This window comes from Lygodium microphyllum, chromosome 13 (assembly GCF_053477565.2).
Source record: "Lygodium microphyllum isolate KBCC chromosome 13, Lygodium_microphyllum_v1.1.10, whole genome shotgun sequence".
Lineage (NCBI taxonomy): Eukaryota > Viridiplantae > Streptophyta > Polypodiopsida > Schizaeales > Lygodiaceae > Lygodium > Lygodium microphyllum.
The window spans coordinates 43,045,748-43,056,562 of NC_141147.1; the positions used below are offsets into that span (position 1 = coordinate 43,045,748).

The window sequence follows — 10,815 nt, forward strand, 5'->3', positions numbered from 1 at the left end:
AAATGCACAAGTCTAGCATATTAATACATTATAAACATGTGAGGAGGGCTTCCTATCACCTTGATCTTCAAGAAGATGAGTTCCACACACACACACACATGGAGGAAAGGAGGGTGGGTGGGAAAAGGTGGGTGTTTGAGGGTGGGTGAGTAGTAGGGGAGGGAACGAGTGAGCGTGCATGCGTGCGTGCGTGCGTGTGTGTGTGTCCTCTATTTGTGGTATCCTTCCTTCTACCACAGAGTCATGGGAACCACTTAAGAAGTTCCAAAAATGTATTTGTAGGAGCATACTCCCTCTCTTATAGTCAATCTTGTGTTTTTTATTTCTAGCCAAATGTCTTCTCCCTAGTATAATTTTCTAATTTTTAGTTTGACCATAATGGATTTTGAAAAATACTATCACCATAAAATACTTTCATAGATACAATTCTTTGAAAGTGAATGGAGCTGCCTAATTGCATCAAGTTAATCTCATAATATTATCATGATGCTGATGTAAGTTTAGAATAAAAAGTTAATAAGAAGACTCTTGACGAACCCAATATGAGGGGGCATGGAGTTTAACCATCTTTAGACTCACCTTTCATCCAATCATGCATTGCCCCATAAGTGTTCAATCTGTAATCATGATTTGATTAATGATTTCCGATACTTCAGCGTGTTGTGGTGCTTATGTCCTATCTTTTGGTGTAACCCAAAAAATTGACATGCATTGCAATAAGTCTTGAATTTTCACCAAAATCTTAAAGAGTCTATTTCCCATTTAATAGAGCAATAAACAATAGTGAAAATACAAGGGCACAACTCTTAAAAGCTTTCATCACAAGGCAAAACGTGTCCTAACATGAACCACATACAAAAAGTACTACTTTTGTTGCACCTTTAATGAACACTCTTAAGAGCTTATCTCACAGAAAAAACCTATCCTAGTATGTAGCGTGTAAAGATGGTAATTTTTATGTTTAATTTTATGGTCTCTTATGCTTTTATTGGATAACAATGAGCACTCCTTTATGGCAAAGCTCCATCCTTTTAGCCCTACTGAATAGACATGCCATAGGCATAGTACGCTCCTAAATGAGTCAAAGGCTTTAGGGCTAATATAGACTAGTCTTTAAATGTTTACATGGTAATTTGATATGCCATAATGTTCGTACTTATTACAAATTTTGGATCCTTCTCTTATGGCTTTTGCTTGAATTTCCATGCTATTTTCTAAAATATAAGACAAATCAATGATTGTTACTCTTACATATAAGGTCCAACATTGAATGCTCATATATAAAGACATCTTCTTTATCCTCTTATGCACATCAAATTTCAATTAATGTTTTTTACTAGTTTCCTTCCATTTATTTATATTCAATTATGACTTTTTAGTTCCACCTTTGAAAAGAACCTAGGGCTTGTTCCCATTATGTTGTCTACTCTTTATTTTTCTCTTCTTGTATATTGCAAGACCATAGCCAGTCTTTGGCTCTTGTTCTACTACTTATCATCTCTAATGGATGTCCTTACATTTCACTATTAGGAAGAAGTGAGAATATGCAAAACAAATTACAAAAGGAAACATGGAGAAGAGATATTGAAAAGGTAAATGTTTTGTATTGGTTTTGAATAAATATGAATTTCATTCAATCTATGCTATGTACACCATTTGCACCACAACTTTGCCCAAACCTCCTAGCTCTTCTCGAACATTCCAAATCATTTTTGAATCTTTTAAATTTCAATGTGTATGTCATTAGTTTAGGGTTAGGACAAATATTGAGAGAGAGAGAGAGAGAGAGAGAGAGAGAGAGAGAGAGAGAGAGAGAGAGAGAGAGAGAGAGAGAGAGAGAGAGAGAGAGAGAGAGAGAGAGAGAGAGAGAGAGAGAGAGAGAGAGATGAGAGAAAATACAACTTGAGAGAGAGGGGGGACGCAAAAAATATGTGTGAGAGAGATAGATTTACGAGAGAAAATACAACTTGAGAGAGAGAGAGAGAGAGAGAGAGATAAGAGAGGAGAGAGGAAATCCTTAGATCCCAAAATCCAATATGTAGGGGAGGAGAAAGCAAACAAATATTTTCTTTTAGTAAATGATCATTACATGTTTCATTGCACTTTGTTGATAAGGGAACATATGGCCTTGTGGATACATCCAAATGTTCTTCTATCTCTTTGTGTTGTTGATAAGGGAAAATATGGCCTTAAGGATGCATCTAAATGTTCTTCTATCTCTTTGTGTTGTTGTATGATCCTATGTATACATCTAAATGTCTTTCTTATCATCATGGTTATTATGTTTTTCATGCCACCTATTAATGGGATTAAGTTGAGATTCTAGTCAAACTTTTGCACTTCCAATTGGTTTTGGCTAATTGTAATTAGCAAGAGACATTAAGATTTTGTTCTATTTTGATTTGGACAATAACTAAATAATTGGATCATTATTGATACAACAATCAAAGGTATAATGAGGACAAAAAAGATGAGGAGTAGTTATCATGTGTTAGGTATCATCTTTGTACATAAGCCTCTTGCAAAGCTATCAAGGAATTAACTTTCTTTGTAAAGACACGCATTTTTTGTGTTTGCATACTCCATGCATTAAATACAACAATTCAGCCATTTGAGTAACATTAAATTCAGTCAAGTACTCATGAGTACAAACCATTTGTATGCATCAAGCTCAAAAGCAAAAGTAATTTCTCCCTAAGTACACTGATAGTTGTTTGTGCATAAAATTGCAAAAGTAGTGTCTAGATCAAAAGTGATCGGTTAGATAGAACTATATTCATTTATCTATATTGTTTTAACTACATTACAAATATATATATTTATTTATTATATATGTGTGTATTATTTGGATTTGTGGAAAGATTTATGTGATGCAAATAGCTACCAAACCTTAAAAATTATTGGCCTATTAAAATATTTTTCACATATGTTGTACAAGCCTTTCCATGAAAAGTATATTAAATGTGATCTTAAACTACATGTCAAGGCTTTTGTAAATTGAAATTCGTTTTCATAAGAGTTGCTTGCACTAATCTATATTCACAAAAAAATTGTATAGATTAGGAGATAAATTGCACAAATTGCAATATGATAGATTTGTAAAAGCAACAAGAGCCAAAGAATTGGCAAGGGTTTTTCTTAATGAAAATTTATAAGTACGATAATATGGATAACATCTCTATAGAAATCAATAACATGTTATAATCTTCTTCTTGATTAGCTTAAAGGAACTAGCCTTTTTGCCCAAATATTAAATATCATTATCAATATGAACTATAAGTACCCTAGCAACGTCATGTTTATTGATCGTGCTATAAGTAGCCTAGCAATATCATAATTACCAACCTTGCTACCAAACAAAAGCTTCTTACAACATGGTTAGATGGACCAAAATGGAGAGCTCTAAGGATATACTATATGTTATATGTCTCTTCATTCATGTTACCAAAATCCCAAAAAAAAGCTTGCTTCCAAGATAAATACATGGCTTGTTTTAAGCCATGCAAGCTCTTCTATAGCTTGCAAACTAGATGCTCCATACATTGTTTTACATACCCTTGAGGTTGTTCCATGTAAACTTCTTCCTCAAGCTACCCATCGAGGAAGGCATACTAGTGAAGGGACAAAAATCTTGGAGGGTTTGCTTTCTTATGCACTGGTAGAAGGGATTTTCCAATGAATAGAGGTTTTATCTTCTACATAGGCAGAAGGGGAAAAGCATTGTAAATAACTTTTGCAAAATAATAAATAAATATGTTTTGCCAAAAGATTTTTTTTCTCTGTCTTTATAGGGATAAGCTTATAAAACATTATTTTTTTCCAAACTAACGAGATGTTACCTCTATCAAGTTTGTAGTAACAGGGGTTTCGCTGATTCCTACTGTGTCATTTTCTCCATCGACCGTGTTTCTTGCTTCTTTTGCTTCAAATGGGCTTCTTGAAATTTTGTGACCTCGTGGAGCCATGAATGTCAGGCGAAATTAACGTGGTAGCTCAAGGAGAGTTGGTGGTCGTCTAGAAAAATTTCGCCAGCGTTTTGCTTAGCGATATGGCTATATGGAAGAAAATTGTTGTTGATGTCCATATGGCATAGTTTTCACTTATGAAGAGAAGCCATTGGGATTAATAACATGATCATATTCAACTTCCTATTTTTAAGAAAACCCCTTAGCAACAAGTCTTGCTTTTCCTCTCTAGCTTGCCTTCTTTGTTATTTTCTTTATACAACCACTTACCAGTGGCTTTCTTGTGTGGTGGAAGCTTACATAAACATCAAGCATGGTTCTTTTCTACTATTGCCATTTCTTTGTTTGTTGCTTCTTTCCATTCTTTCTTATCACATGCATCCTCATTGAAGAGAGGTTCCTTTTGCTCTTGAATTGATGCTAGGAATGCATAATTACTTTGTTGAAAATTTGAAGTGGTACATCTATGATTAGCAAGTCTTCATGGTTACCCTCTTTCTCTTGTAGACCCTTTGAAGGGCTACTCTATGCTCCTCGTCTTCTTCTTGTTCTACTTCTTCGGTTAATGTTCCTCAAGAGAATGTACTTCTTCCTTGATGGTTTTTGATGATGTGAGGAGTTGTCCAAATGTGATGCAGGAAACAATTTGTAGTATTCTTCTTCATCAAAGACAATATATCTAAACATAAATGTATCCATCTTGATAGGATCATAAAGTTTGTAGGCCTTAGTTGGTTCACTATAACCAATTTCATTGGTGATTACTCAAGGTACACTTAGGTTTATTTCATGAAATCCAAATTTGAAGTCTTGTCTATCTTTAAAACATTTCATGCTATGGTTGAGAACATGATAGTAAGGAAAATCAAGGTCTTCTTGTCGGATAGTGGAGGAAAGTTCATGTCAAATGAAATGAATCAATACCTTTAAGAACATGGCATCAAAAGGCAACTCACTTACAACTGCATGCCTTAGTAAGATGGCATTGGAAATAGAAAGAATGGAGCTCTCTTTGAGGAAACAAGATGCATACTCAAAGGCAAGCAAATACCCAATACCTTGTGGGCAAAGGCAATCAACATAGCTTATTACCTTTGCTAATAGGTCTCCCATTGAACCATTGAAGAGAATAGCTTCATATGAAGCCTTTTTTGGATGAAAGCCAAAAGGTAAATCACTTAGGGGTTTTTGGTTTGCGAGCTTATCCTCATATTCCTAATGAGAAAAGAAAAAATTTAGATGAGAAGGCAAGAAAATGCATATTTATTAAAAGTGAATGTCCATATCCTTTGTGCCATAGGCTATAGCATCTTTTATCGAGCATTTTTTACCTTCAACCTCCACTTTCATGCCTTTGTCCACCAGGCTTCTAATTGAAAGTAGAATCTTGGTCAATGAAGGAACCAAGTCTACATCTTTAAGGTTTGACTTTTTCATGTTGTTGAGCTCCATATGTATTTCTCCTTTCTCAATGATAGCACTAGATGTATTGTCTACAATATAGATCTACCTACTCTACTTCAAGTCTATGTCTTCCTTTGTACAACCTCTATTCTCTTCATGTATCCTTTCTCACTCTAAGCCTTGATTTTAGGTGTATCTCCTTGATTCTTGCAAGTAGGTGGTTGTTGTCCTACAACAAGTGGCTCTATGAGTAGGTAGCAACCAAATATCCACATGCCCTTTTTGGGATAATATCATCCGTAATGAGACAAATATTTCACATCTTGAATCTTGTCAAGCTCATGTACCAATTGAAAAAAATCTACTCTACAAAACTGACACTTGAAAATATAGCTCCTAGAGTTTTTGTACTATTTTTATCATAATTATAGGGATACTCTCCACTTATCAATCATGTACATAATGGCATGACTTACACATGAATATGGGGGTATATGTTTTTATTTTTTAAACCATAGCTTTTTAAGCTATTGTATTAAGTGTTGTTTCTATCCAATTAGAGATTGTGTGAACGAGCATATTTTTAGAAGAATATAACAAGTTCTAAGAGTCCCAATGTGGTTATGATAGAGGGATGCCAAAAACAAGGGGGAAATCCCATAAAAAAGAAAACCCTACAAGAAAGTCTCTCACAAGGAAAGGTGTGAAATGCTTTTACTACAATAAAAAGGTCACACATTAAACATGAGTGCTCTAACTGGAAGAGCAAGAACAAAAGGCAAACAAAGAGTGATGACAATGGTAAAAAGGAGGAAAATCTAAGGCAAATATTGAGAAAGTAAACACTATATACAGCAATGATGATGGTGATGTGCTATGTATCCCTACTCTTGGTGATGTATTCCTTGTTGTTATAAATGATGATATGTCATAAGAACGAATCATTGATTCACGAAGTATCTTTTCATGTTATTCAACATAGGGTGTGGTTTCTTCTTATGGTGCAGGTAGAAAAGAATGTGTTTGTTTAGCCATCAATGACTTTGCATGTAGCATTGTTGGAGTGGAAGATGTACATCTATCATGCACGAATGGTTCTTCTTTTGTCTTAAAAAATATGGCATATAATATATCTAAATAAGAGTTTAATTACCACTAGATAGTTAGATGTCAGAGAGAGAACTAGGGAGAGAGAAAGATTGCAGAGGAGAGAGAAAGACTGCAGGAAGGGAGAGAAATAGAGTGACGAGGAGAGAGAAAGACTAGAATTGGAGAGAGAAAGACAGGAAAGATGAAGAAGCCATGGAAGCTTGGAGCAAGAAGGGAGAGAAAGATTGTAAATGTATTGATATGTCAAAAAGATATGAAAAATTACAACTTCTCTCCTTATATACCAATGTCAGTGTGACATGGCATATTATCAACATTTCTTACACTAATTCCTTATTCTCAGCTTCTTACAATCCATCCCTTCCCAAAAGTTTTTGTCCTCAAAAACAAACCTGAAAGACTAGAAAAGGATAGATGAAACAGAGTACTACTCTGATACAAGGGCTACAAAAATAGGAAAAGCACTAGTTTGTACTAAGTAATAGAGAGGATCGTAAGTGGGAAATGAAGGTGCAAAATCCTGCTCAAAACCTCCTTGATCAAAAGATATTCCATCATAATGATTGTCCAAGAGAATAGAATGTCTCTCAACCACATACTCCAATCCACCCGGATCAAATGGATACGACAAAGTATCCCCATAATCAAATCCATGATCACATCCAAAATCCCCTGGACCATAGGGAAGCACAATGCCATCTTCATATTCATGTATGCCCAAATCATATATTATATCATCATCAAACATGTGCCGGTCATTATAACCATGATCAAGGTACTCATTATCAAATGCGTTCAATGGCTGTTGTAGACCTTGATTAAGTGTAAACTGATGCCCAAAAATATCATCATGAGATTTCTCTAAGAATCTAAAACCTTCAACATGACCATCTACATCTGCAAGTGTTTCATGTGATTCATCAACAAAGATACCATCAGCTTGTACATCTTGCTCTTCATTGTTCTCTTCTTGTACATCTTCTTGGACTCGTACATCTTCTTGGTCTTCTTCTTGCTCATCCTCTTGTTGATCATGTTGTTCATTATCCAAATCTTGTTGTTGAAGAAATGGATGCTCATAAGCATAAGCATGTTGACCATAGTAACCATTCTACTGCCAAGGTTCAGTGGGATGATACTCTGCATTATGATATGGTACATCATATTTATAAGCATTAACATGCTGTCCAGATGTACTTGCATACTGCTCATATTCATTTGCATGTTGTTGCTGTTCATATTCATAAGATGCATGTAGATCATAGTGTGTGCCATCAGCATATACATGTTGTCCATAAGCATAAGCATTTGATTCAGGTGTACCATCAGCATATTGATGCTGGCCATTAGCATAACCATTTTTTTGAATGCCTCTTCTTCCAATGATCCCATCTCCATGACCATTTTGGTTGGATGGATGAAGTGGGACTAAAGGGTCACTGTTTGAACAAGCCTTCTCATTAACTTCTTTTTATGCCGCTTGCAATTGTAAAAGTTTAGAGATTTGTGCCATGAGTAAGTCGTTGGATATTACCAACCTATCAATAGAAGCCTTGGTCTTATCAGTAGATTGAACCATCTAATCCATTCTTGACAGGATGGCCTCATGTCGTTCCCTATATCTCAGCTCATGGGCACACAAAGTATCAGTGAGTATACTGATTTGCATCCCCAAAGCCTATATATTCTCAGATGGTGGTTGGTTCATGGATGTTTTCCACAAGAGAGCTAAAACATGTTGATCAGAATTCTACAAGTTCTGCAGGTTCAGCGATCTGAAGGTTGAAGAAATTATGTCAGAACTACAAAAGATCTCAGCAGAGATTGAAAGCACAAAGGGGGTGCTCCTCTCTGTCACTAATTTGAAGCAAGCAGCAATAAAAGAAAGGGAAGAGGCCAATAATGCTCTGGATGTTGTCTCCAAGAAAATTCAAGAACTTACTGAAGAACAACAAGACCAAACCCAGTCAAAAGGTTTTCAAGGTCTGCCACCAAGGCATGCATACTAAAACATCAAGAGAGATTCCAACGTATGAGACGAAGTAAACAGGACTTCTGAACATCAATTTTACAGGAGAATCTGTAGACATTTCAGAATACTGAATCAGGAGAATCTGTAGACATTTCAGAATACTGAATGCAGCAAACTTCACGCCCTACTGTGGGAAGATCTTTCACAAACAGTTACAGCGGTACAAATGGTATGAAACTCAATGCTACAGATGGAGCATCAATGTGGAGCTTTATTCTGTAGGTTATAGCAGGCACTCGAGTGTTGGTAAAAACCCAAGCCTGGATGCCAAGAAGCAGGTTGATGATGTTCCAAAATCAGACCAGCCAGCGGTAAGATCATGTATCATTTCTGCCGAAGGTAATGGCAACAACCTCTCATTCCCAAGATGATCATAGTTTGTATAGTGTTGATTCTTTACAAGGATCATCTGTTTTCATACTTTTCCCACCGACTCCTGTCTAGACTCCATTGCCTGAGCCAGTGGTGTTTAACAACTTTTTACCACCTGGTCCTGGAAGTTATTTCCCTCAACAAGATGGGGCTGGTGACTTGCAGAAGAATAGTAGACTGGTACCAACCATTCCACAGGTTGATGGGAACGATGACAATTATGATGTTGGTGTTGCGGAGGAAGATTATAATGATCCTGGTGAAGAAGAAGCACAAATCGGAAATGATACAAATCTGAATGCTTCCAAAGTTGAGGAGGCTGAATCTGATGGGTCAGAGCCTCCGTTGAATGAAGATGATTTCAGCAATACAGTTCTGTGGTCCCTTCAGTTCAGTCCGATGAAAACTCCTGCAGAAAACTCATTACGAACAAAATGAGCTGCTTCTCTGCCTGAATAATTGCCATTTCTTTTGTGACTTTCTCAATGTTTGCCTCAATATCCTGGACTGAAACCAAGATTTTTGTGTACTGCTCTAAGAGCTTCAATCTGGCAGCTTCAATCTGCTGGATCTTTCTTTGTGTTACCCTAATATGATTGTCAATGACTCAGAGTGCCAACTTACAACAATAAATGGGTTGCGGTGAAAAGGTTTCCCAGGTATGCCTGGCCTGATGCAAGACAATTTGCAGATGAAGCTCTCAGTGTCAAGAAAGTTCGTTCAGATAGACTTGTTAATTTGATAGGATGCTGCTGCCAAGGTAATGAGTGCTATCTGGTGGCTGAGTATATGCCAAATGAAACACTTGCTCGATATCTTTTCCACTGGGAACAGTGACCTATGGAGTGGGCAATGCGGCTGCAGGTTGCCTTCTATATTGCTCAAGCACTGAAACATTGCAGTAACAATAACCGTCCTCTATATCATGACTTGAATACATACCTTGTCCATTTTGACCAAGATGATAATCCACACATTCTCAATATTACTGATAAGTGGGTTGAGCTTCATGGAGATAGAGGAGGATATGATGACCCTGCACTGATCACGGGTATTGGCAAAATTGATGGGATGAGTTTCATGTTTATTGGACACCAAAAAGGCTGAAACACTAAAGAGAACATCTACAGAAACTTTGCAATGCCTCAACCTAATGGGTATCGAAAAGCTTTAAGGATGATTCTCCATGCAGAGCAACATGGCTTTCCCATCCTTACTTTCATAGACACTCCTGGTGCTTATGCAGGAATACAAGCAGAGGAGCTTGGACAGGGAGAAGCCATAGCTAGAAATCTGAGAGAGATGTTTGGCCTAAAAGTCCCAATCATTACCACAGTCATTGGAGAGGGTGGTTCTGGGGGAGCTCTTGCCATAGGCTGCTGCAATAAAATTGAAGATCACTGCTCATGAACTTGTGAAATTGAATGTAGCCGATGAAGTTATTCCGGAGCCCATTGGCGGTGCACATGTAGACCCTGTCAATGCATCAAACAACATCAAGGAGGCTATAATGCGGCACATGCAGGAGCTCCCTAAAGTTGCCGCCAGAAAAACTGCTGGCACACCGCGCAGGAAAATTCCATAAGATAGGTGCTGTTCAAGAAAATGCAAATGTGAATCCTGCCTACAAGCGCAACATAAAGAAACGGCACCACAGCAGGGGTGTATGAGAATGCTTTTTTCAGATGAGGAAGAGGGTGCAGTAAGAAGTCTAAGCCTTCAAGACCAAGGGGAGGGACATCTCAGCCACAGGATATTGCTGGACAGGACAGAAGCCTCAAGGCCTGAGACCATGGGATCTGCCAGGTCTATTGATGCCCGACTCGATGATACTGCTGATGCTAGTTGTGATGTCGTAAAGTTCACCGGTGTCACAAATGAAGCTAGATCAAGAAGCGCCCGAGTTTATCAGTTATCCTATCTCTCTCTGAG

General features: G+C 37.2%; 1 pseudogene; it reads left to right on the forward strand.

The window, feature by feature from the left end:
* The first annotated feature begins 9,735 nt into the window (after window positions 1-9,735).
* On the forward strand, window positions 9,736-10,553 carry LOC148026560 (acetyl-coenzyme A carboxylase carboxyl transferase subunit alpha, chloroplastic pseudogene; annotated as a pseudogene).
* Window positions 10,554-10,815: the final 262 nt, after the last annotated feature.